General features: G+C 44.5%; 1 pseudogene; it reads right to left on the reverse strand.

Moving 5' to 3' along the window:
* Positions 1–43: 43 nt before the first annotated feature.
* On the reverse strand, positions 44–19,471 carry LOC146630037 (large ribosomal subunit protein uL4m-like; annotated as a pseudogene).
* Positions 19,472–24,401: the final 4,930 nt, after the last annotated feature.

Consider the following 24,401-nt stretch of genomic DNA (forward strand, 5'->3'; position numbering starts at 1 on the left):
AATGTGACTCACTTAACTCAGTTAATATGTTACAGGTCACTCTTTAAGGAAAGTCAGAGTAGGTTAGTTTAAACGGGTAGAGAGGCGTGTAACGTTCATCGTGCCAGAAACTTAACCTTTTCCAAAGTGAGGACGATGGCTTCATGTTTCAGCATGCTGTGGACATTCAGACCTGAGAGAGAAAATATGACAAACTGTGTGAGTTTTAAAGAAGAGATTTGTTACATATAACACTTAAAACCCTGAGCTTTTTAACAACTGTTTAATTAAACTGGCATGTTAGGGGTCCATAGACACAGTGCTGCAAAGACTTCAATGCATGAAATATTTTGCACAGAGAGGCATTTTTTGAAAAATGTATTGATAGCAATGTTGAATATTATTACAGGGTGGCTGGCCTCTCCCTTAGAGATAGGGTGAGAAGTTCGGCCATCCGGGAGGGGCTCAGAGTAGAGCAGCTGCTGCTCCACATCAAAAGGAGCCAGCTGAGGTGGTTCGGGCATCTGACAAGGATGCCCCCTGGGCGCCTCCTGGGTGAGGTGTTCCAGGCATGTCCCACCGGGAGGAGGCCCCGGGGCAGACCCAGGACACGCTGGAGAGATTATATCTCTCGGCTGGCCTGGGAACGCCTTGGTATTCCCCCGGATAAGCTGGAGGAGGTGGCTGGGGAGAGGGAGGTCTGGGCCTCTTTGCTTAGGCTGCTGCCCCTGCGACCCGGCCTCGGATAAAGCGGATGAAGATGGATGGATGGATGGATGGAGGAAAAAAAACTACATGTAAAATAATCCAAAGACATGCAGCTTGTGGGGATAGGTTAATTGGATAATCCAAATTGCCATTAGGTGTAAAATGGTAAATGGCCTGCATTTGTATAGCGCTTTTCTAGTCCCTAAGGACCCCAAAGCGCTTCACAGAGAAGCGGGGTACACCCTGGACAGGTCGCCATTCTGTCGCAGGGCTAACACAGAGAGACAGACAACCATTCACACTCACATTCACACACTGGTGATGGCAAGCTACATTGTAGCCACAGCTGCCCTGGGGCGCACTGACAGAAGCGAGGCTGCCGGACACTGGCGCCACCGGGCCCTCTGACCACCACCAGTAGGCAAACATGGGGTTAGTATCTTGCCCAAGGATATTTGGCATGCAGCCAGGAGGCAGCCTGGGATCGAACCACCAACCTTCTGATTAGTGGCTGACCTGCTCTGCCACCTGAGCTACAGCCACAGGTGTGAATGTGCGAGTGAATGTGAGTGCGAATGGTTGTCTGTCTCTCTGTGTTAGCCCTGCGACAGAATGGCGACCTGTCCAGGGTGTACCCCGCCTCTCGCCCTATGACAGCTGGGATAGGCTCCAGCGCCCCCCGCGACCCTGAAAAGGATAAGCAGAAGCGAATGGATGGATGTAAAATAATTACACCGTGATGCCTCTGCCTTTGTAAATAGAGGGACAGTAACTGCGTGTTTATATGTAAGCGTGTAAAACCTGAAGATATACAAAATACTGTTAATCTGACTATCTGCCATTCTGCAATTCCCCTCATGTAAGCAATAACGTGGCGCACAGCTGATGTGAAAAAAGGCACATACCATAAACGTTGCGTGAAGAACTCTGTATTCCTCGTCCACACGTAAACGCAAAAAATTCGTTTTAAAAAATCTCAGTTTTCGGTGATTCGAAACGCCGTTTACGTGTGGAAGAAACAGCTGCGTTTTCAAAAATACCCGTGTAGGTGCGTTAGTAGTTTATTTTCTTACTACCTGCAGATTACTTGTATTTGCTTAATTGTTTACTAAATGTTTGAGGTGTGAAATAAACCGCAATTGAGCAAATATGGGTGTGTGTGGTTGGAGGATGTGTTAGTGCGCGCGTGAGGGGGGCGCGAACATTTTTCTGTAAAACAAAGGGGGGCCCTTCGAAAAAAGTTTGGGAACCACTGAATTAATCTGCTAAAACTGAGTTAAGAGAGACAAAAATCACTCAGTGTGAACTTACCGATTGCTGGAATGATGTTCACTGTCTTCAAGTTTGCCGTGGCCTGAAGGATGTTTTCAGAAAAGTCTTCACCTCTGAAAGCAACAACAACAACGTGAGCACTGAGCAACAGTGGGCGTCCAGTGGTGGAGATTCAAACAGATTTTAAAGTTGATCATTTCGAGTTCGAGTTCAAAGTTTATTCGCCACATGCAGTGGCAGGTTGCCCTGCAGTGGAATGAACCCGCCCCCTGACCTTACACATACAACACAGACATCACATGGGGATACAAGTCAGAGAACGGTTGCATTACAGAAAAAAAACACTGAAATGTACACTACAGTGGGAAAGGTACAAGAGGAAAAAAAGAGACCTCTACTCATGCTGGGCTACAGGAGGACAGCATGAGAACAGGAAACAAAAAAACTCCTCTGCACAGAAAAGCACATAAATGTCCACAGTACAACATTATAGAGCACGTGACCAGTAACAGGGTTGGGTAGGGGATAAGGAGTTCTCCCAGGCAACACAGCAGCCATCCTGCCACTGCGCCGACTCTCCAGTGCGGGCCCAGACCCGCCTCGTGTTCCCAGGAGGCAACAAGCATCGAAGGCGTTGGAAGGGGACAGGGGATGTGTGAGTGCTTATCAGTGTAAGTGTATGTGTGTGCGTGTCCATAGTTCAGCTGAGACAGTGTCCTTCGCCCTATCAGGCTAAATAAACAGTCTGCTAGCCAATCCAGGTGGCCTTGCATGGGATGGGAAGGATAGTCATCACACAGTCGTTATCAGGAAGTTGTTGATTGGCTCCAGCCTTGGGCCTGAGCAGCTGGCGCCGTGGTGTCCATATGTTGAATATTGTTGATTTCTCCTTTATGCGAGCAGCTCCGAATTTCAAGCTATTCTTTAACACTCTGACACTGGTCTCTCGATCTCCCGTTGGAGAGCCGCGAGCCTCCCCATGATGGTATCAAACTTCTGTTCCGTGGTGTTGTCATTCTTTTGATTCTGAGACCCCACAACCCCACAACTTTCGCTCAAGGGTGTCATTTTGAGCAGGCCTCTCTCTGATGTATCCCATCATACGCTCAATGTTGTTATTTTGAGTCTTCACGGCAGCCGTAAGTGTCTCCAAGGTGTTAACCATGCTGCGTTCGTTGTGAGAGGTCGCGCCTCGTCCCATCGCTTCAATTCCAGCAGTCAGCCTTGGGGGGGTTTGAACAGCTGGTTCCGCTCTCTTATTTCTCTGATAAGTCAGGGCCAAGCCAGCTCCGATCAGCAAGAACCCTGTTATCATGGTTCCGAATAGGTAGGTATCTTCAGCGTCCTCGATCGACAGTCCCGCCAGGACTGTCAGGACATCGTGTATCTGGCAGGGAAAGTCCCTCCAGGGCACTCGGGCTCTCCCGAGCCCAGACTTCTCGTTGAGAAAAGGGTGTCAATAGCATTCAGAGACCAGTTGATCAAATCCATAATTCTCTTTTAGGTTTTAGAGAACGACAGTGAGAGATTGTTCGAGGGAAAGTAATACACACGAGACAAGACAAGGATACAAGAGGCTAAGCAAGGAAGATAAGGGTAAGGAGGAGAGGAGAAAAAGTGTGACCGCCTTCGCATTTGTACAGAAGTGCTGCTAAAGATACTCACACATCCACTATTAACACAGACTCTCCCCTGTGTCTGATGAGGTCAAGCAGGTACTGAGAGTCTGGTGTGGGGATGTTCAGGGAGTTCACAATGTGAAGATCATCCTTTGTCAGCTAGCAGTTCAAAAGGGGGGAAAGTATTCAGCTGTCAAGAAATATTACGGATACGTAATAATGTAGTTAAAGTCATCGTGTATCCTATTCTCACATTTGTTATGTGCTCTAATTATAGTGTCACAGATAAAGAAAGGATTTTCTTTCTTTCTTACAAGTTCGTCACTGTCACCAATCTGCTACAAACCAAATACTCTCAAGAAATGATATGAGAACATAAAGGGTGAAGAAATTCTCCATTTAAAACAAGTGGATTTATCTCCTCCCCTCTTTAAGCAAACTTTCTTCTAAGTGGCTAACCACTGCAAACAAAGGGTCTGAACAATAGGTGGGTGCGGCTTCTGTATTCACACGTGTGAGATATCTGTACGGGTTATCGTCTCTGTGACATCATAACAACAGCAATAAGCGCTTGAGATAAGTGGGTGACAAAAACAGCTGCTTGTGGACACCGTCATATGTTACTGCATGTTTTACAACTCTTATTACAGATGTTATGAGCCTCTAACATCACTAGCAGCTGTATTTGCTCTTCACATGAAACAAAGGGGTTTCTCTTACCTGAGCCATCTTGGAGCTCAGCGCCACTTTGAGTCCTTGCACTCGAACTTTCATGGGTAACATGTAGTAGTAACTGGTGGGTCCTCTGGGTCCATGAGACACTCCACCTGAATGAAACACAGAACCAGTCAGACCATACTGGCCTCCAGCATGGGAATCCTTCCAGATCAACTCCACTGAAGGGTGATCATGTTTCTGGGAGTCATGACACAGAGACGAGCATACGCTGGACTATAAAACAGATGTTCATTCAACAGCAGACAGGGAAAAAATGAAAACAGAAGTTTTACAATAAGATCAAAAAGAGGCACCTCCTCTCCAAATGGGTGATCGGATGCTTCCATGCCGAGCTCGTCCACTTCCTTTCTGTTTCCAGGGATTCCAGCTGTACGGGTACAGGGATTTATTGTAGGGGCGGATCTAGAAGGGCGGCATGGGGTGGCCACCCTAAAATGATCTCTTGCCACCTATAGTACCACCCTAGTTTTGCATATGACATTGTTGTTTATTAAAATAAGAGCATTGACACTTTGAGCCATCTATATGGCTAACACTAAATATAAATTCTAAAACTGAATGTATTCCATTGTGTTACACCCCCCCTTCCACCATTAAGAAATGGTTTAGCCCATAGCGCAGACCGGCTTTATTTCTTGCTTTCAGTAGCAACCAATGCCTATGATTGTGCCAGAGCACATTTTGAATCAACATCATGGGTATTTCAGACTTCACACAGGTGGTTGGTTGCTACACTCTGGAAATGGAAAGAAGGTGAGTCTCCTTAACCCTCTGTGGTCAAGGGACACATACATATATGTGTGTATATATATATATATATATATATATATATATGTATATATATATATATATATATATATGTATATGTATATGTATATATATATGTGTATATATATGTATATGTATGTATGTATATATATACATATATATGTATGTATGTATATATATACATATATATGTATGTATGTATATATATACATATATATGTATGTATGTATATATATACATATATATATATTAGGGGTGCAACGATATTCGTATCGATATTGAACCGTTCGATACAGTGCTTTCGGTTCGGTACGCATATGTATCGAACAATACAACATTTGTAATTTATTTTATCAACTTTCCTTCTGACGATGCTGTCTGTGTGGAGCGCTCAGTGAATCTGCGTTCGACTACTCCGCCTAGGCTGCACTGTCGAGCGCAGATCCACTGAGTGCTCCACACAGACAGCATAGTCAGAAGGAAGAGCGCAGGGCACCTCCCCCACCCTCATTCAGATCTGGCGTTTGGAATTATTTTGGTTTTCATGTGACGTATGACCCTGAAGGTAAGCGAGTCATGGACTAAAGTAAAACAGTATGTTGGATGTGCCATGCAATGCTCAATTACATGGGTGGGAACTAGTGTGTTAGCGCAGTTAGCTCGTTAACGTGTTAGCCGTCTAGCCCCATGCACGGGCGATCGGCGGTAGCTCGTTAACGGAGATTTGCCGTGTTGTGGCGTTAAGGTCATTTCAACGAGATTAACCTGAAAGCACTAGTGGGAACACAACGAATATGACTGCACATTTACGCCGACATCATCCTAGTGCAAAGACAAAAACAACAAGCATGCTACTAACTTTAGCCGAGTCATTTAGACAGCTGTTAGCACATGATTCTCCTTATGCTGCTGAGAATATAGCCCAGAAGAAGCGGATAGTATAGCTTTTATTTTGGAAAGAGACATTTCTCTGTAATAAACTCTCTTTTCCAAAGATGAGTGATTCCTCAATCAGATACAGGGCTTGCAATATCGCTAGCCTGACGTCCTGGGGCTAGCGATTTTTTCAGTCGGGCTACCCTGCCCGTCGGGCTATTGTAGGAAGGAAAAATATATGTCAATGCTTTTGCATTCTTTCAGAAATGTAGCTGGGTAATTATGTTATTGGCATCGGTGAGCCACTGTCAATATGTGACATATTGAAATCGCGTTTGAATTTGCGCTTGTTTTTTTGCTTTCACTTTGCAATCGTGCGAACTGTGTATAGAGAGCGACAGCACTGATCTGTGAGTGATGATAATTTGCGCACCAACTCCTCTGACATCGTCTTATTAATCGTTAGCTTACTATGCAAACATGACAAGTGAAATCTCCCGCAGCAAGCTTAAACATGTGAGAGGTTGATCGCTGAGCTTATGTGAGTGAGTGTGTAAAAGCATTTCAGTTCTGCTGAGCCAAACAAGACAGGTCAGGGTGAAGAAGTGACAGCCAAAGAAAAGCTTACCACAAAACGGAGAAGTTATGACAAATCAGACTATAAGGCAAAAAGAAAGTGCAGCTTTATGGTTTCATGGACAAAATAATTTCTGTGGCTGCAATATGACGAGCTAAATAACCAGGGCTGCACATAAGTGGTCCGCAGGTGCGCATTCGCTGTCAAAATAAAAAACACGCACAAGGGTTAGGGTTAAATTTAAAAACTGTACTTTTGAGTTAAAATATATATTTATAATTTTAATAAATGACAAATTAAAAAGGCATGAACATTTTTTTTGTATCGAAAAAATATCGAACCGTGACACCAAAGTATCGAACCGAACCGTGAATTTTGTGTATCGTTGCACCCCTAATGTATATATATATATATATATATATATATATATATATATATATATATATATATATATATATGTGTGTGTGTGTGTGTATGTCAGGGTCCCTGTGCCTACCCGGTCGGCTCAGTATGGCTACATATGTTTTTGTATTCTTTTTTTTGTTCCTGCTCTCTCCCTTCCCCCCTTTCCCTCCTCCCTCTGCCTGGGCGGAGCTCACCTGTGGGCTCCTGCCCTTGGCCCACGCACCTATGGCTCATCACGAGTGATCCAGCTCCTTTATAAGATGGCAGCTCTGTGTTTCTCGTCGCTGGACCGTTGCCGACCCTCGTCAGTGTAACCCCAGCTCAATTACTTCTAGAGTGCTTTCACAGCGATTTGCCTTACTATCCCTTCGTGTCTCTGTGTACAGATTCCCTGGACCAACCCCTGTGTTACCCGAGCAAGTGGAGTGTGAAGAGGAGTGGACGGAGTGTGTGTGTGTGACTATCGGCAAGACCTAGAGCCTGCGTGTGAGTCCGTTCAGTCGCAGTGTGACAGTGTATACGTATATATATATATATATACATATACGTATACACGTGTGTGTGTTTGTGTGTGTACCAACAATCCTCCTGGCGGTCTTAACAATCCTATTGATTTGTCGCTTCTCATAGGACAGCTGCAGCTGCCAAACCAAGATGTAAAACTTTGTGTCAGGCTGTTTTCAATGGTGCCACAGTAAAAAATTGTGAGGTGAAGTGTGGAGAGTCCTCCTTTTCAGTGTTTCCTCAGGGAGTGGAGACACTTTTGTGCTCTTTTGATAACTGCTGTTGTGTTAATGGAGAAGGACAGGTCATCAGAAAGGTGTACACCCAGGAACTTAGCACTGCTGACCCTTGTCGCGTGTTCAGAATATTGAGGATGAGAACAAAACAATGATGGTCCAGAAGAGTTTGGGTCAAACAATGATTTTAATGAACACACGCGTGGGGAGATGAACACTACACACAATCAGCATCGATCTCCACCTAACAATACACAAGCAGTTTTTATAACATCAGGGTATTCTTACGCCCCCTCATGCGTCAAAGCAGATACATCACATGCATAAGTTTCAAAACCACAAATGTTCTGTTGACAACTTTTGACACATTTGAAAAGAACATTCTCTCCGTCTCCACGCCAGGTGCTTCCTGTAGATGCTTCTTGCTCTCGCTTATCTCTGGAACATCAGACGCACGTCCTACAACAAACTGTCACTTATGCAGGCACAAAATGCAGCTACAAGCAAAATATGTCTGAACTCTTACCTAGAATATGAGTCTACCTCCTGTGTGTGTGTGTGTCTTGACCTCAAATGCACTCTGTCTCACCTCGCCAACTAAACTCATGACCTCTTACCAGACGGCAGTCACTCTCATATGTGTAATAATCTAACTGAAACTATATATACGGAATATATTGAATAAATGCTTTAATCAAATGCCACTACTCAAAGCTTAATAAAAAGGATATAAACAACTAAAAGATAATAATGAGTAACATGGCATATGTGTCTTGTAAGCGTGTAGGCAATCCTTCCATAACTCTAAGTCACTTTGCACAATAGATCGTCTGGACCTAGCGCCGGACGAAGCTTCTGACCTTCAATTAACTGACTGAGCTTCAACTCTTTAAAAAGCACAAACTGCAAGGTGTGTATAAAATGGTTATAACTGCACCTGGAATAAAGGTTAATATGGTGCCTGTATGTTTAAACATCTTAGTGCCGTCTTAAAGCTATCTGTTATATTGTTAATGCAATGTTAATGCTGTAGATTATACTGTAGCAGTAAAATAACTTGTTCAATTCCACAATTCCCTCTCTTGACCTCTTGACCACAAGAGGTCACCATACGTTGTGTTGTGTCACTCCTCGGCCCACTCAGCTGCTTCCATGTCCATCAATGGCATCATGGACATCGGGGTCACCGCCGAGGGGTCCACTGCCCTCGCTCTGACCCTCTCTAGCCGTCCTCTGGCTCAGGGAATGAGACAACAACCTCAGGTGTTGTCTCATTCCCTGAGGTGGTCAACCAGAACACACTTCTTAATAAGCACTCTGTGTATACAATGATTATAGTTCAGTGCTTTCATCAGTATGCAGAATGCTTCGTAACTTTTTTTCCATATATGGTTAGATGTACTGATGTGCTTGTGTCATGTGCGTTAGATGTGAGTTGTCATGTGTCCATCTCCTTTCTCGGCTCGTGTATTGTTTTCTGCCATCTTCCAGTGCGGATAGCGTGATGAGCAGAGCCGTTGCCAGTAGTAAGACGCCAGTTTCCACCTGAGAACACTTCATGCTTGAGGTTGGTCACACCCAAATGCATCAGTGAGCCTAAAGTTGGTCAGTGGCTGGAGAGAATGAGAGTGCTAGCTGAGCTCAATCAGCACTCCTCCCTCACCACTGAACCCACTGACACTGGTGAGATACTCCTTACACTTGTGAATCTCTAGTGGTCTGTGTCATGGTCCTGGGTCGTGCGACCCAGTGTTTTGTGTTTAGTCTATTTTGATGTTTATTGTTTGTTAGGTTCATTAAGTTATTCCAGCTCATTTGTAATTATATTACCCTTGTATTAAGCCTCCCTTGCCCTTCATGTGTTTATGTCTGTGTATCTTGTGTTGTCAAGTTCATGCTGTCACTTCTGTCATCTTCCCCTGTACTCCGTATCCCTGGTTCGTGCGTCTACCTGTCATGAGTCATGTGTGCGTGGTTATGTTTAGTTCATGTCATGTCTAATCTCCATGTTTCCTGTTTTACTTTGAAAGTCTGTATTCAATGTCAGTGTATTTAGTTTCACCTCTCCTGTCCTGTTGTTAGGTTCATGTGTGTCAGCTGTGCTCCCATGTGTGGCCACTTCCCCTGATCATCCCTCATGTGTATTTAGTCTCGGTGTTTCATGCAGTCTGTGTCGCGTCGTCTGTGTTCCCACCCTCCATGTTGTCACAGCCAGTCTTTTGTATTCATAGTTATGATTTCCTGTGTCTTCATAGTTTATCCTGGTATCACTTTCCCAGTTTAGTTATAGTTTAGTTTTGTCACTGCGCTTCTGCCTTGTTTGCACTCCTTGTCTTCAGCCACAATAAAGGCTCGCTTTTCGTTCAACTCAGTTTTGTGTCCACGCCTGTGTCTGCACCTGAGTCCTCCACACACTCTCCACACGGTCTGCCACTGCGACCGTGACAGTCTGGGCTTCAAGCTCCACTTTCTTGCAGTGACTCTGATGAATCCAAAATGGTCTCTCTGCAATTCTACAGGCTTGAGCAACCTTAAGCTTAACCTCACATCATAACTGACTAAGGTGCCTCTTCGTATTAATATTATGTCATTATTAATGTTATTATCTTTTTATATAACAGCAATGGGACATTACAATATTTTATTAGTATATTACAATATACTACTATACTACTAATATACAATAGTCTATTATAATATTTTATTTATATTTCATTTTGTATCCAGCAAGGGCTTCGGGTGATCTGCAATTTCACCCTTTCCCAAGCTGGAGACATTTTCCTTTTCACATAAATCACTTCATTGTCATGGAACTCCCTGAGTTATTCCTCAACTTCAAGCTTTAAGTGTGTTAACTTCACACTATTCTAATACTTATGAAAGTAGCAAGCTGATTTTCATTGCATATGTTTGTGTTCTTAGCCAGGTTTAATCAATGTCTGTGCATTAATCTTCATGAGCTCTCTTAAGGTTAATGCATTTTCTGTTTGTGTGTGTGATTTTGTATATGTTGCTTTTGCAGTGTTTCAGACTCCTTCACAATTTTCCCACTTAATCAGACAGTTTTCTCTTCCCCAAGGTTGCTAACCTAAATTTTGATTTCCCACCTTAAATAACAGCATTCCTTGTCTTCAGCCAGGAGTGAGAGCTCTCATGTCAGAATTAGTGACACCAGTGATGTTCACCTATAAATTTCTTCCGACCGCTGCATGTGGAAAATTGGTCCAGGTCTGCTTTGCGCCTGAAAATAACAAAACTGAGACATTTTCATTATTATCATCAGTGCTTAACCGACCCACTTCTCTCCCACCCGCCAGAAATAACAATTCATGTCATGTATATAAGTGTAAGCGTGTCTTCATTGCATTTATGTTATGTGTTCATATTAATGTTGAGTGTAAGCTGTTTCTTCATTGCATATGTATTTTATAATAAGGTTTAATTCATGCATCTTTACACTGAGCTGTGGATTCAAACTGTCTCACTTCTGATTCTTTCCAAAAAATAATTTCACATGTAACAATTTGTGTATGTGTGTTTTCTATTCATTAATGTAATTGTTAGTTAGTTCCTCTCATTATTTTTACCTTCTTCTTTTTTTTTTTTTTACCTCTTTGTTGTGATGTGGTGGACAATTCTAAACCTCCACGAATTCAGTCACCATTGTCAATCCAGTCATATCCTGTACTCTCTCACTCGAACTCGTCCGGGCTTGACCTCTCACTCACATGGCAAATCTGAAAATCAGTGTCCAGTGCTTTCCAACAGTTATTTATCCCACTGTTCTTACCAACCTGTAATTCACAGTGCATGTTGCATCACGTGCTTCCTTACATGCTGCTGCTGGAGTCGTCAGTGTAATAGTTCAGTTGCACTGTCTTTTTGCCTGCTGTTAATTATTCAAGTACACGGTGTTCTGTCTGTCTTCATCGGGAGATTGTCTGTCCTTTAAGCTTCTTCTCAGGATTGGGACAGAATGAGAGGTCAAGCTGTAAAAAATTTTAAGCCAAAGACTGGCCTGTTTTCATCGCAATTCTGTTAATCTATCCTTTTGCGCTGTACTCATGTTTTCAGGTTGAGAAGAGTCCACCTGTACTGACACACTAAAACATGTGATTAATATCCTTTTTTATTACTTTTTCTTAAGACAATCCTTCTAAGTCTTTCTCCCTGGTCTCACACTACACACATCAGCCAGTTTCCTTTTATGGGCATGCAAAGTTCCTGTCACACACACTACTTCCTGTCACACACACAGCCACACAGACTCATATTTTCTGTTTCTCTCCTTCCTGTTTCTTCAGGATAATCAAACTCTTATTTTTTGTATTTACAGTCTATAAACCCTCTGTAATTCTGCTAAGTCTTGATCTAAAAACAATGCACCCTTATTTCACACACACACACACACTTTTAAATATACTAAGTTCTTTGTTGAATGTTGCCATTGTGTTTCTTAAATTTGTACAGTCTTAGTTCAAGCAGTAGGCTCAAAGCCATTCCTTTGATCCTGACCACCTCTCCAACCACTCTGTGCTGGGGGAGGTTTTATTGTAGATACATCCTATCTGAAAGATCTGTTTCTTTTGATGTAAGCTTCCTGGGTTTACGACCCTTTGGTCAGCAGGAGGTCTGACACACACACACACACACACACACACACACACACACACACACGCACACACGCACACACATTCTTACAGAAGTTCACACATATACATAAAATACTTTGTCTTAGAACCAAGGGGGCGTGGCTTTGTTCTGACGTGTTTTGTGTGAACTGTCTCTCAATAAAAGGTAGCAGGAGGAGGTCAGATCTGGGGGTCATTTTCGTGGTGGACACAGACGAGGCCTCCCTTGCGCAAATAATCGATCGATCGACTGTCTTGTTTTCTTCATGATGAATAAGTCTCTAGAATTAGCGGGGCTTGTGGAAACACAGACCCAACATTCATCACAGTCTTCAGCGTACTTAGCAGATCTCTTTCAGACCTCAGGACAATTAACAGTTTTTGTTGTTTGTTTTTCCACACATATCACCATTCTTTAGGTCAGTTTTGTAGCATCATCCACACAATAGTTTCCTCAGCATTTTGCATCCTTCCCTAAACTTCGCCGTCCCACACACACTTTTCTCTCAGACTTCCTCTGTTCACACACTCTGCTATGAACCCGTGTAGTGTGATTATTATTTATTTATTATTTAGTATGACTCGCACAGAATCATTCAAACCCAGTACTCACAACATTCACACACTTAGAATCCCTCAAAATATACTTTCCTTCAGAATCAGAAAGAGCAAGTGAAAGAAAAACAATTGAAACCTCTAATAATTCTCACATCACACACAAAAATGGAAAAAATAAAACACACCAGCATTTATTGCTGAAGAGAGGTTACTATTGAAAGGAATATATTGATCTTAGGTATGTACATTGCACTCAGTATACAGGATGGGCCATTTATATGGATACACCATAATAAAATGGGAATGGTTGGTGATATTAAAGTCCTGTTTATGGCACATTAGTATATGTGAGGGGGCAAACTCCTCAAGATGGGTGGTGACCATGGTGGCCATTTAGAAGTCGGCCATCTTGGATACAACTTTTGTTTCTTCAATAGGAAGAGGGCCATGTGACACATCACACTTATTGGTAATGTCACAAGAAAAACAATGGTGTGCTTGGATTCAACGTAACTTTATTCTTGATGTAGATAGCATCAGCCAGCAGCACAGGCCCTACTGTGCTGTAGATGGCCTCTAGCAACAGAAGCACAGGCCCTGGTGTAATGTAGTTTTTTTTTTTAATTAATCCTTTATTTATCCAGGTAAAAAATCTCATTGAGATTAAAAATCTCATTTCCCAGAGAGACCTGGCATCATGGCAACAAAAGTCACATACCACATTGGTATAACATTTAAAACGAATACAATATCCCATACAAACATGTGTAAAATATACAATAACAATAATAGCCTCTACCAACAGCAGCTCAGTCCCTTGTGTACTGTAGATGGATTCAGCCTGCAGCACAGGCCATGGTTTACTGCAGATGGCATCAGCTAACAGATCAGGCCCTGGTGTGCTTTGGACGTCATCTGCCTGCAGCACAGGCCCTGGTTTGCTTTTGATGTCATCAACCAGCAGCACAGGCCCTGGTGTAATGTAGCTTTCCTCAGCCATCAACACAGTCCCTGATGTAATGAAGATGGCCTAAGTAAGCAGCACAGGCCTTGATGTTGTGTAGATGAACTCAGCTTGCAGGACAGGCCCTGGTGTACTGTAGATGGCCTCAGCCAGCACCACAGACCCTGGTGTAATGTAGATGGCCTCAGCCAGCAGCACAGGCCCTGGTGTACTGTAGATGGCCTTAGCTAGCAGCACAGGCACTGCTGTGATGTTGATTGCCTAAGACAGCAGAACAAGCCCTGTTGCAATGTTGAACACCTTAGCTAGTAGCACAGGCCCTGATGTGCCGTTAATGGTATCAGTCATCAACACAGGCCCTGGTACAATTAAGATGGCGTCAACCAGCAGCACAGGCCCTAGTGTGATGTAGATGGCATCAGCAAGCAGGACAGGCCATGGTGTAATGTAGATGGCGTCTACCAACAGAAGCTCAGGCCCTGGTGTGATGTAAATGGCCTTAGCTAGCAGCACAGGCCCTGCTGTGATGTTTATGGCCTAAGACGGCAGCACATGCCCTGGTGTGCTGTAGACGGCCTCTACCAACAGAAGCTCAGGCGATGGTGTACTGTAAATGGCCTAAGAAAGCAGCACAGTCCCTGTTGCAATGTTGATGGCCTTAGCTAGCAGCACCGGCCTTGCTGTAATGTAGCTAGCCTCAGCCATCAGCACAGGCCCTGCTGTAATGTAGATGGCCTCAGCCAGCAGCACAGGCCCTGGTATGCGGTAGATTGCCTCTACCAAAAGCAGCACAGGCCCTGGTGCACTGTAGATGTCCTCTACCAACAGCAGCTCAGTGCCTTGTGTACTGTAGATGGCCTCAGCCAGCAGCACATGTGCTGGTGTCCTGTAAATGGCCTCTACCAACAGAAGCTTAGGGCCTGCTGTGATGTTGAATGCCTAAGACAGCAGCACAAGCCCTGTTGCAATGTTGAACACCTTAGCTAGTAGCACAGGCCCTGTTGTGCTGTTGATGGTATCAGTCATCAACACAGGCCCTGGTGCAATTAACATGGCCTCAACCAGCAGCACAGGCCCTTGTGTGATGTAGATGGCCTCGCAAGCAGCACAGGCCATGGTGTAATGTAGATGCCCTAAGCAAGCAGCACAGGCCCTGATGTTGTGATGATGGCCTCAAGCAGCAGCACAGGCATTCGTGTACTGTTGATGGCCTAAGCCAACTGCAGCACAGGCCATGAAGTAATGTAGATAGCTTCAGCTAGTAGCACCCACCCTGGTGTGCCTTAGATGGACTTTACCAACAGCAGCTAAGGCCCTGATGTAATGTTGATGGCCTCAGCCATCAGCACAGGCCCTGGTGTAATGTAGATGGTCTTAGCCAGCAGCACATGCCCTGGTGTGCTTTAGATGGCCTCAGCCAACAGAAGCTCAGGCCCTGATGTAATGTAGGTGACCTCAGCCATCAGCACAGGCCCTGGTGTAATGTAGATGGTCTTAGCCAGCAGCACAGGCCCTGATGTTGAGTAGATGGCCTCAGCCAGCAGCACATGCCCTGGTGTGCTTTAGATGGCCTCAGCCTAGAGAAGCTCAGGCCCTGGTGTGATGTAAATGGCCTCAGCCAGCATCAAAGGACCTGGTGTAATGTAGATGGCCTTAGCCAGCAGCACATGTGCTGGTGTCCTGTAAATGGCCTCTACCAACAGAAGCTTAGGGCCTGCTGTGATGTTGAATGCCTAAGACAGCAGCACAAGCCCTGTTGCAATGTTGAACACCTTAGCTAGTAGCACAGGCCCTGTTGTGCTGTTGATGGTATCAGTCATCAACACAGGCCCTGGTGCAATTAACATGGCCTCAACCAGCAGCACAGGCCCTTGTGTGATGTAGATGGCCTCGCAAGCAGCACAGGCCATGGTGTAATGTAGATGCCCTAAGCAAGCAGCACAGGCCCTGATGTTGTGATGATGGCCTCAAGCAGCAGCACAGGCATTCGTGTACTGTTGATGGCCTAAGCCAACTGCAGCACAGGCCATGAAGTAATGTAGATAGCTTCAGCTAGTAGCACCCACCCTGGTGTGCCTTAGATGGACTTTACCAACAGCAGCTAAGGCCCTGATGTAATGTTGATGGCCTCAGCCATCAGCACAGGCCCTGGTGTAATGTAGATGGTCTTAGCCAGCAGCACATGCCCTGGTGTGCTTTAGATGGCCTCAGCCAACAGAAGCTCAGGCCCTGATGTAATGTAGGTGACCTCAGCCATCAGCACAGGCCCTGGTGTAATGTAGATGGTCTTAGCCAGCAGCACAGGCCCTGATGTTGAGTAGATGGCCTCAGCCAGCAGCACATGCCCTGGTGTGCTTTAGATGGCCTCAGCCTAGAGAAGCTCAGGCCCTGGTGTGATGTAAATGGCCTCAGCCAGCATCAAAGGACCTGGTGTAATGTAGATGGCCTTAGCTAGCAGCACAGGCCCTGGTGTGATGTAGATGGCTATACCAAAAGCAGCACATGCCCTGGTGTGATGTAGATGGCATCAGCAAACAGCAGCACATGCCCTGGTGTGATGTAGATGGCATCAGCAAACAGCAGCACAGGCCCTGGTGTATTGTAGATGGCCTCTACCAAAACCAGCTCATTCTCTTGTGTACTGTAGAATTCCTCAGTCAGCAGCACAGGCCCTTGTGTAATGTAGATGGCCTCAGCCAGCACCACAGGAACCGTTGTAATTTAGAAGGAATCAGCCAACAGCACAAGCCCTGGTGTGCTGTAGATGGCGTCAGCCAGTAGCACCGGCCCTGGTGTGCCTTAGATGGACTGTACCAACATCAGCTAAGGCCCTGATGTAATGTAGGTGGCGTCAGCCATTGGCACAGGCCATGGTGTAATGTTGATGGCCTAAGACGCCAGCACAGGCCCTGTTGCATTGTTGATGGCATAAGGTAGCAGCACAGGCCCTTGTGCAATGTAGATGGCCTCAGCCAGCAGCACAGGCCCTGGTGTGCTGTAAATGGCCTCTACCAACAGAAGCTCAGGCCCTGGTGTGATGTAGATGTCATCAGCCAGCAGCACAGGCCTTGGTGTGCTTTGGATGTCATCCGCCAGCAGCACAGGCCCTGGTGTATATGTAGCTTCCCTCAGCCATCAGCACAGGCTCTGGTGTAATGTAGATGACCTCAGCCAGCAGCTCAGGCCCTGATGTTGTGTAGAATTCCTCAGTCAGCAGCACAGGCCCTTGTGTGCTGCAGATTGCCTCTACCAAGAGATAAGATAAGATAAGACTTTATTGATCCCACAACGGGGAAATTTTTGCGTCACCTCAGTTCAGGTACAGATATATGAAGGAAATACAAAAATACAATTAAGTACAATCAATGAAAAAAAGTAAGATAATACACTATATACAATGGTAGCATACACAGTATGTGATTATGGATATAGTTGGAAATATGGAAGACATAAACTATATAGCTTGGAAGGTCATGGAAGGTCCATTATGCATGAAGTGGTGACCGTGGATGTTCACAGTGTCCAGTGACTTATGACCAGTGTTGGGACTAACGCGTTATTAAGTAACGCGTTACAGTAACTACGTTATCATTGTGGTAACGAGCACGGGAACTAGTTATTATGCCAAAACCAGGAACGCGTTACTCGTTACTGGGATTTAAATAGGCTCGTTATTCGTTACTTTGTGTGGTGGCTATCGCGGAGCTTCCACAGATTCAATAACATTAGCAAGTGGTGGAAGCCAGCAGGTGGATGCAAGAGGAGAGACCTGAAGCAGCCGCCGGTCCGAGTATCAGGTGAACTGAACTTCAGGTAAGAAGTTATAACCTGCAGTTTATCTCAGTCACATATAAATCAAGTTTAGGTGGAGTTTATTTTCGTTATGCTGACTTTTTCGTACTGCGTACTAGCTAGCATGACGGAGTTTCTATACAGCTGGGTGGGTGCAATGTTACTGATGTTGAACTTTATTTTGTTCATACGGTTAATTATTAGAGTTGCCAACCGTCCCGTAAAAAACAGAATCGTCTTGTATTTGGAGAAAATTTTACGAGTTTCGTATTGAGGTGAAAAGGAACATTTTGTCCCGGACTTCAGCTACAATGAAAAAGACACAAAGCTGGAGTTACTCTGTGTTTACGCTGCACAGCTGCCTCTTCTTCTCTCATTCTCCCCCCTCCCTCTCCTGTTTCTACTTCAATCATGAAACTGATCAATGATCAGCTGATCGGCTTTTCTCTCTTGTTTGTTTATCGCCCACTTTGCGCCAGAAAGAGGAAACCAGCGGATGTCGCGGTAAACAACAGCAGCACTTTTAAGCTTGATCAGCTGTTGTTAGAATTTATTTAATATTAATTTCTTGTATCAGCTGATGTTTGCTGGAGCCAAGCTGTAAAGCTGCTGGTCATGATATCGGTTTGTATATGTGGTGAGATGGAAACATGAAGATGAAACCAGGAGATGTCCTTACTGGATCATCAGAGCTGAACAGGTGATGGAGAAACAGGTTTACCTTTTAGGTGACATGAATGAGTTGAAGGGAAGTTATGAACTGTTTCTGAGAAATAACACCAGGATCCTTTTTTTATGTAGCTGACAGCTGGTAACTGTGCAGGGGCGGATCTAGCAAAGTGTTGCCAGGGGGGCAGGTAGGGCATTAACAGGGAGAGGGGGCACAAGGAAATACTTTTCTTTCTTATTCTCATTTAAAATGTCTAGCTTTTAAAAAATAATTATCTGAGTCTTACAACAAACAATTGATAGATTGATACATATATACCATCAGAACAGTGTACATCACTGTCACAACAGCGTTTGTTTTCATTCAAAGGCTTTATGATTTTTCCTATAATGGTGGGCCGGTCTCTAGTCAAAATGCCCAGGATGATTTTTTTTTGTCCCAGTCCAGCCCTGTAAGCAGCTCATCTGCACTCTGGTGTTACCTGCATCTTCCTATACAGAAGGCAGAATTTCCGAGTTCTAAGTACAATCGAAAGCACCACGACTGCAGTTTTTGTGTTGGATGTAAAAAGCAGGCTAGAATCATGCGGCGGTCAACGACGGTCCAGGCGTGGGATTTCTCTCATGGAAGTGTGCACATTATTTTTTTCCTTTCTATTGGTAGGTGGCACAGTGCACTTGTGGCAAGTAAGCAAGCTAGAAGACTGGTAGTCTGGCTGGGTATCCAGTTACAGAAGCAACACATTAACAAGAGAATTCTGAGTAAAACCAAAGTTACTTTCCCTAGTAACTAGTTACTCTGAAAGTAACGAGTAACTTGAAGTAACTGAGTTACTTTTGATAGAAGTAACTAGTAATGTAACTAAGTTACTAATTTAAAGTAACTTACCCAACACTGCTTATGACATCGTGATTGAGGAGTTATAGAGTCTAACTGCTGTTGGGATGAATGATCTGCGAAAGCGCTCCTTCCTGCAGTGAGGGTGTTTCAGTCTCTGACTAAAGGAGCTGCTCAGCCCACTCACATACTCATGCAGTGAGTGATGTGGGTTGTTCATGATGGATGTCAGCTTTACTAACATCCTCCCCTCACTAACCACCTCCACGGACTCCAGGGGACATCCCAACACGGAGCTAGACCTCCGCACCAGTTTGTCAATCCTGCTCCTGTCCATGTCCGTGCATCCACTCCCCCAGCAGGCCACTGCATAGAAAAGGGCAGATGCTGCCACAGTGTCATAGAATGTCCTTAACAGAGTCCTGCAGACTCCGAAGGACCTCAGTCTCCTCAGCAGGTGGAGGCTCTGGCCCTTCTTATACAGGACGTCTGTATTTGTAGTCCAGTCCAGTTTATTGTTGAGGTGAACACCCAGGTACTTATAAGAGTCCACTATCTCAATGTCTTTCCCTTGGATGTTCATCGGTGTTGTAGGGGGTGACAGCGGATGCTGTCCAAGATAAAGACAATGTTGGATAACACCTCCCACCCACTCCATGACATGTTGGTCAGTCACAGGAGCTCGTTCAGTGAGAGACTGAGATTACCGAAAAGCACCACTGAACGACACAGGAAATCATTCCTGCCTGTGGCCATCTCCCTGTACAACGCATCCACTTAACACACTGTTTGCTGCTACAACTACACATGTTTCTTTTCCAAATATTTATTTATAAGTGACTTATGTATGTATGTATGTATATGTATATATTGTACTATTCTTAGTTAGCGTATTGTCTGTCTTGTCTTAATGTTGGTTTAAAATGGAGCACTGTAACAAAAAATAATTTCCCCCAGGGATCAATAAAGTATTCTGATTCTGATTCTGACTTCTTCCTGAAGTCTATAATCATCTCCTTTGTCTTGCCGGCGTTGATTTGGAGTACGTTGGTCTCACACCAGCCAACAAAGTCACTGATGACCCCCCTGTAAGTGAATGGTAAATGGCCTGTATTTATATAGCGCTTTTCTAGTCCCTAAGGACCCCAAAGCGCTTTACATATCCAGTCATCCACCCATTCACGCACACATTCACACACTGGTGATGGTAAGCTACATTGTAGCCACAGCCACCCTGGGGCGCACTGACAGAGGCGAGGCTGCCGGACACTGGCGCCACCAGGCCCTCTGACCACCACCAGTAGGCAACGGGTGAAGTGTCTTGCCCAAGGACACAACGACCGAGACTGTCCAAGCTGGGGCTCGAACCGGCAACATTCCGATTACAAGGCGAACTCCCAACTCTTGAGCCACGATCGCCCCTAAGAGCAGCACATGGTGTAATGTAGATGGCCTAAACCAGCAGCACAGGCCCTGGTGTACTGTAGATGGCCTCAGCCAACAGCACATGCGCTGTTTTGCTGTAAATGGCCTCTACCAACAGAAGCACAGGCCCTGGTGTACTGTAGATGGCCTCTACCAACAGCAGCTCAGTCCCTTGTGTACTGTAGATGCCCTCGGCCAACAGCACATGTGCTGGTGTGCTATAACTGGCCTATACCAACTCAGGCCCTGGTGTGATGTAGATGGCCTTAGCTAGCAACACAGGCCCTGCTGTGCTGTTGATGGCCGAAGACAGCAGCACAAGCCCTGTAGCAATGTTGTTTGCCTTAGCTAGTAGCACAGGCCCTGGTGTGCTGTTGATGGTATCAGTCATCAACACAGGCCCTGGTGCAATTAAGATGGCGTCAGCCAGCAGGACAGGCCTTGGTGTAATGTAGTTTGCCTCTACCAACAGACGCTTAGGCCCTGGTGTGATGGAGATGGCCTTAGCAATAAAGCACAGGCCCTGCTGTGATGTTGATGGCCTAAGACAGCAGCACATGCCCTGGTGTGCCGTAGATGGCCTCTACCAACAGAAGCTCAGGCCCTGGTGTGATTTAAATGGCCTAAGAAAGCAGCACAGTCCCTGTTGCAATGTTGATGGCCTTAGCTAGCAGCACCAGTCCTGATATAATGTAGATGGCCTAAGCAAGCACCACAGGCCCTCGTGTAATGTAGATAGCCTCAGCCAGCACCACAGGCCCTGGTGTAATGTAGATTGCATCAGCCAGCGCACAGGCCCTTTTGTGCTGTAAATGGCCTCTACCAAGCTTAGGTCCTGGTGTGATGTAGATGGCCTCAGCCAGCAGCACAGGACCTTGTGTAATGTAGATGGCCTTAGCTAGCAGCACAGGCCCTGGTGTGATGTAGATGGCATCAGCCAGCAGCACAGGCCCTGGTGTAATGTAGCTTCCCTCAGCCATCAGCACAGGACCTTGTGTAATGTAGATGGCCTTAGCTAGCAGCACAGGCCCTGTTGTGTTGTAGATGGCCTCAGCCACCAGCACAAGCCCTGGTATGCTGGAGATGGCATCAGCCAGCAGCACAGGCCCTGGTGTGTTGTAGATGGCCTATGCCAGGAGAAGAGGGCTTGGTGTGGCTCAAATGGTTTTTGCTAGCGGCACAAGCCCTGGTGTGTTGTAGACAGCCTCAGCCGGCAGCACAGGCCCTGGTGCCTCCAGCAATAAACAACTTAAACATAAACAATCACAAAGAAAGAACAATACTGTATCCTCATCTGAACCAAAGAGTAAAACAGTGAAATGTGGATTCTTAATTATTAGGTCTCTCTCCTCCAAGCCTCTGTTAGTACATGACTTAATAATTGATCAACAAATTGATTTACCCTGCCTTACAGAAACCTGGTTGCAGCAGGATAATTATGTTAGTTTAAATGAATCAAGACCCCCGAGTCATTCTAACTACCAGAAATCTCGAAGCACAGGCCGAGGGGACCGTGTGGCAGCAATTTTTCACACCAGCCTATTAATTAACGAAAGACCAAGACAGACTTTAAATTAATTTGAAAGCCTGATGTTTAACCTTGTCCACCCCAGCTGTAAAACTCAGAAACCAGTCTTACTTGTTATCATCTATCGTCCACCTGGGCCTTACACAGAGTTTCTGTCTGATTTCTCGGACGTTTTATCTGATTTAGTTCTCAGCTCAGATAAAATAATTATTGTGGGTGATTTTAACATCCATGTAGATGCTAATTGGCTTCTCTCAACATGTAAAATAACCCACCCACCACTTTAATCACACTCTAGATCTTGGCATAGAAACTGAACATTTAACAGTGTTTCCTGAAAACCCTCTCCTGTCTGATCATTTCCTGATAACATTTACATTTACAATAATTGATTACACACCAGTGGAGAGTAGACTTTATCAAGGTAGATGTCTTTCTCAAAGCGCTGGAACTAAGTTTAAGAATATAATCCACCCACTGTTATCATCTTCAATGCCCTGTACCAACATAGAGCAGAGCAGCTATCTGAACACTACTCCAACAGAGGTCGAATATCTTGTTAATAATTTTACCTCCTCACTACATACGACTCTGGATACTGTAGCTCCTGTGAAAACAAAGGTCTCAAATCAGAAGTACCTGACTCCGTGGTATAATTCTCAAACACGTACCCTAAAGCAGATGACTCGTAAGCTGGAGAGGAAATGGCGTGTCACAAATTTAGAGGATCATCATTTAGCCTTGAGAAATAGTTTGCTGCTTTATAAGAAAGCCCTCCGCAAAGCCAGAACATCTTACTATTCGTCACTGATTGAAGAAAATAAGAACAACCCCAGGTTTCTCTTCAGCACTGTAGCCAGGCTGACAAAAAGTCAGAAAGTCAGTGGCTCTTTTGAGCCAACCATCCCTTTAACGTTAACTAGTAATGACTTCATGAACTTCTTCACAAATAAAATTTTTATCATTAGAGAAAAAAATACCAACAATCATCCCACAGATGTAATATTATCTACAGCTACTCTTAGTACCATTGATGTTAAGTTAGACTCTTTTTCTCCAATTGATCTTTCTGAGTTAACTTCAATAATTACTTCCTCCAAACCATCAACGTGTCTTTTAGACCCCATTGCTACAAAACTGCTCAAAGAAGTCCTGCCATTAATTAATTCTTCGATCTTAAATATGATCAATTTATCTCTAATAATCGGCTATGTACCACAGGCCTTCAAGCTGGCTGTAGTTAAACCTTTACTCAAAAAGCCATCTCTAGACCCAGCAGTCTTAGCTAATTATAGGCCAAAATCCAACCTTCCTTTCATATCAAAAATCCTTGAAAGAGTAGTTGTCAAACAGCTAACTGATCATCTACAGAGGAATGGCTTAATAGAAGAGTTTCAGTCAGGTTTCAGAGCTCATCACAGCACAGAAACAGCTTTAGTGAAGGTTACAAATGATCTTCTTATGGCCTCTGACAGTGGACTCATCTCTGTGCTTGTCCTGCTAGACCTTAGTGCAGCATTTGATACTGTTGACCATAATATCCTATTAGAGCGATTAGAACATGCTGTAGGTATTACAGGTACTGCGCTGCAGTGGTTTGTATCATATCTATCCAATAGTCTCCAATTTGTACATGTAAATGGAGAGTCCTCTTCACACGCTGAGGTTAATTATGGAGTTCCACAGGGTTCAGTGCTAGGACCAATTCTGTTTACATTATACATGCTTCCCCTTGGCAGCATAATTAGAAGACATAGCATACATTTACACTGCTATGCAGATGACACCCAGCTCTATCTATCTATGAAGCCAGATATATCACACCAATTAGTTAAACTGCAGGGATGTCTTAAAGACATAAAGACCTGGATGGCCGCTAACTTTCTGCTTCTTAATTCAGATAAAACTGAGGTTATTGTACTCGGCCCTGAAAATCTTAGAAATATAGTATCTAAGCAGATTCTTACTCTGAATGGCATTACCTTGGCCTCCAGTAACACCGTGAGGAACCTTGGAGTCATTTTTGACCAGGACATGTCCTTCAACGCACATATTAAACAAATATGTAAGACTGATTTCTTCCATTTGTGCAACATCTCTAAAGTTAGAAATATCTTGTCTCAGAGTGACGCTGAAAAACTAGTTCATGCATTTATTACTTCCAGGCTGGACTACTGTAATTCATTATTATCAGGATGTGCTAAAAACTCCCTGAAAAGCCTTCAGCTAATCCAAAATGCTGCAGCAAGAGTACTGACAGGGACTAGAAAGAGAGAGCATATTTCTCCTGTTTTGGCTTCCTGTTAAATCCAGA

This window comes from Diplotaxodon limnothrissa, linkage group LG6 (assembly GCF_057381915.1).
Source record: "Diplotaxodon limnothrissa isolate DT_005_m linkage group LG6, D_limnothrissa_male_GT1.1, whole genome shotgun sequence".
Taxonomy (NCBI): Eukaryota; Metazoa; Chordata; class Actinopteri; order Cichliformes; family Cichlidae; genus Diplotaxodon; species Diplotaxodon limnothrissa.